At 30.7% G+C, this 4,150-nt stretch overlaps 1 long non-coding RNA gene across 1 annotated transcript; it reads right to left on the bottom strand.

The window, feature by feature from the left end:
* Nucleotides 1-712: 712 nt before the first annotated feature.
* Nucleotides 713-3,666, bottom strand: LOC127712541 (uncharacterized). The gene is made up of 3 exons (XR_007987159.1): nt 3,431-3,666; nt 2,519-2,587; nt 713-871 (listed from the first exon to the last, which is right to left on the bottom strand). It is a non-coding gene; the product is annotated as an uncharacterized LOC127712541 (long non-coding RNA).
* Nucleotides 3,667-4,150: the final 484 nt, after the last annotated feature.

A 4,150-nucleotide genomic window follows, 5' to 3' on the forward strand; every position in this document is an offset into this window, starting at 1 on the left:
GTGACTTTGTATCTAAATGGGCAAAAAGTTTGTTTGCTGCAAACAGTTCGAAGGTTATGACATTATATTTGTGTCAGACAAACAAAATAAAGGCATATTAACACAATTTCCATATCACCTAAATATGTATTCATTACGAATAAATTGTATGAATATACCAGTGAATACTTTTCATGTTTTAAAAATTAGACTTCATGAATAGACTCAATCAAATGCATTGTAATTCAATGACAATACTTATACTAATTGATAGAGAATTTCCATTACCATTATAATTTATTGAGTGCTGTATAAAATCATGAGTTGTCTCCCTTTAAATTATATTACTAGAATTACCAAATAATAAAATGTCTATATTTCAGTGAGAGTAAGCAGCAGAAGAAAGCTAAGAAAACTGTAGACGATGTTTATGAGTTGCAGTGTCAAGTTTAAGAAAGTGACATTAGAAGAAATCAAGTGCAGATGGAATTTTCCCATAGACAAATACAATTCTATGATTTAATAATCCAGAAGAAAACTTTATATGATATTAGATGCTCTTCTAAAGACAGAAGCTTAACCAATATTTATTTATTTATTGTTCTGTGTTAATGATTTGTATTATCACATTTTATTCTTATTGATGAAAAAAGTATTAAAATATTTTTCCATGATTTATTTATGAATTTCAATGATTACAAAATGTTATAGAAATATGATCTCTAACAGCTCTTCCATTTTGATCTCCATTGAACTGTTCCCGAAGATGACCATCATTGCCTACAGTTAATCCATCATCTTCAATGTCAGGTTCATTCAACAAAATGCATATATTGTGGAGAAAAGCACAAGCAATAATTATTGTGCATGCCTTGCAAGGTGTCATTCTTATCTGAAATATAAAAAAAATACACAAAACTTATGTTACACTTAATCTTCATGTGTTTTTGCTTAAAGTGGTATTCTCTTATAATTTTTTTTAAGTTTCAAAAGTTGACATTTAATATATGTTTATACAATGTATAAACATAAGAAGCTGTCGTATGAGTGGCAATGAGACAATTCTCTGTTGTTAAAGTAATCAAATATAATAGTTTACAGTATGGCCTTCCACATGGAGCCTTGGCTCATACCAAATAGTAAGCTATTAAAAAACTCTCCTAATCTGAGACTCAAGTGTAACAAAATACTACATAAAGTGTCTCTATAGTGCTATACCACACATCTTATTGTGGTCAGCATTTCAAAGGATGTTGCACTTTGATAAATCAGTTAAATGTTTCAAAATTATGTTGTCCAATTGATGTGTTAGTAGCACTGACCATTCATCTGTTGATGGGGCAAGGTTTTTTTTTTATAAATTGAAACGTTATGTTCACACTATGCGGACTTCATATACAGTAGTGTGCTCCTTACGCAGAAACTGCTCCAACAAAGTGATGAGGAGGAAAAATTGAAATTGAAACTCCGTTAATTTTATGGACACCATCACGAATTGGTTGATCCATACGATGTGTCTTTGTCTAAACTAACTAAGGACATTTTCACCACGTCTTAGACTGTGGTTTACCATTTACATCGTCTGGTCTTTTAAGTACCGAACTTAACTTATTCTCGAATATGACTGTTTTGCTGAGTGTGGATTCGCATTGCTATAAGACGTGTCTCGGTATGTGTACATCCAACATTGATGTATTTAGTTGTGATGTTTTATTTGTAACTCTGATTGGATATTGTTTTATGTCTTATCGTTTGTAGTTGTAATTCTATTTTTTTTTCTATTCGTATGTTAAGTAAAGATGATTAATCACCCTGTTAATTTATATGATTTTAGTTCAAAGCAACCATATGTACAGGATGTATTTGTTTTACAGTTTGATTTCGAAGAAATACTGACATAGTTAGATAGTACAATTAATTACACAATTACTAAAACAATTCTATATTAATATTTATGTAATTATTATAAAATACATTAAATAACATAATTACAAGCCTAATCTCGATTTCGATCCATTTTTTAGAAATTTACCTGTGACGTCACTTTTTGTGGAGCTGATACATTCGTTTGACGCACAGTTCGTAATTCTATTATGCTGTTTTTGTGTTCTGTCCTAAATTATTTTAGGTATTCGTTGTTATTCTGTGGTTAACATGTCGAAATGTAGTATTATATTACTTATTTATGTATTTCTCTGTCCTGAGTGTTCTTGCATTTATTTGTTCTGTATTCCTGTCACGTAATGTTGTCATTTTAGCGGTATATTTAACATTTCCATAAAGCAAGAGGTTTGTCTAGCCAACAAAACCTAGTTCAACCCACCATTTTTTTCTTAAAATGTCCTGTGCCAAGTCAAGAATATGGCAGTTTTTATCTAATGGTTTGTTTCTAGGTATGTTGCATTGTCGATTGATTTTGTTGCTTCGTATTGTGTTGATTTGTATTGAGAAAATAAGAAGCCTTCTTACTGTTAATATATAATGCTTGAAAGGAAGTATGACTAATACAAGATGGCCAACATTGCAATAAAATACATACTTGTGAAGTCCTGAATATGTGCGAATAATGACTGCAACCTAGCCAGTGTATTTATGTTTGTGAATTTACCTGCAAAATATAGAAGATTATATATAATGCAAATCAGAAAAAAATGTTGTAATATCATAAACAGATTTATATGTAACAAACTATCATTTATTAAGTGTTGGATTTTTGTAATTAAGAGGTGTAGCAAGAGTATCAAAGAGAGGATTATTTGGGATCATGCCACAGTGAACTAAAAAATAAAATTTATTTGAATCCCTATTTTAAAAGTCTTGCAATAGTAATTTAAAAGGGGTGTCCAAACGTCTCCAACTATGGGTGTATGTTTGCTTTAAAGTTCAGTAAACACAATGAATAAGTGATGTACAATGTATGTACTCACATGACTCTGAATTATATTGTTTCAAACTAGGTAAACATGATTTTAATATTAATTAAATCAAACGTGCTAATGCATCTTATTTTTTTATAGTTGATCCACATCAGAGCAATATCAAATCCTAAATTGTACTTTAGGGTAACCTAGGTTAATCTTTCTTTCTTTTGGATTGGAAGGGACATTTATTTCAGAAACAATTTAAGTGCCGGTGCTCATATATCATCCTTTAAATTACTTATAAGTTTAAGAAATGTATCTGAAACAGAATCTTTTTCTCATTTAAGAAAAATAACTCCTTTTTATATTTGACTAACAAATATTTTAATTTACCTTTAGCAGGTAAACCATATAACTTATTTAAAAGGCTATCATACTTTTATGTCCTAGATGAAGGTTTTAAACTGAAGTGAAAATGAAAGTAATTACTATGCGAGAAACAGACTTTAGGGGTCCCAGTCATACAACAAAGGTCAAACCAGTTTATTATGTTATGAAGGTCAATGTCATATTAGACAGAAATGTTTTACCTCTGGCATCACATACAGCCTGCACATTGACAGAATGTACCCCTTTTCTATTCACAAATGATGGTTCATCTTTTAATAGAGCCTGGATACTGACGTGTGTCCCATGTATTGCTCCTAGCACATTTAGAAACTAATTTAGTCGGTAAAAGTCTCCTTCAGTTTCATTGACAATTCTCGGCAACTTGATCAATTCATCCCGCTTGTCACATACATAATTCAAAACATCAGACACAATACGGGAGACAGTTCCCTTGTGCAAACCTGTAACCACACCAAAAACAACAACATACAGTTTTGGAGTTCGATAAAGTAGAAATAAAATTTATATTTTACCGTTTGCTTATATATTTTTTAGAAAATCAACAAATTGAAAGTATCATTCAAACATCAGCCAATGTTAATTTTAGCAGTCGATTAACACCACATTGCCAATGTTTACTCAATTTTTAATAATATAAGATGAATATATAATGAAAACCTACCTATTCTGTCTCCAACTACTTGTAACAAGCTTTCTGTGGTTAAAAATCTCAGGGTTACCATTACTTGATGTGGCACAGTGAGTGCATGGTTTCTATTTGTTTCTCTTTTAACATCATAGCTGATTAAATTGGATAAGAACATAATACCTTCTCTTCAAAATCTGTATCTTTCTCTCAATTTCTCATTTGACAAAGTGAAAGAAAAGTCATCCTTGAGGCGAAAATGCTTTTTTTTCTG

The sequence above is a fragment of the Mytilus californianus genome, unplaced genomic scaffold (assembly GCF_021869535.1).
Source record: "Mytilus californianus isolate M0D057914Y unplaced genomic scaffold, xbMytCali1.0.p SCAF_8, whole genome shotgun sequence".
Classification (NCBI taxonomy): Eukaryota; Metazoa; Mollusca; class Bivalvia; order Mytilida; family Mytilidae; genus Mytilus; species Mytilus californianus.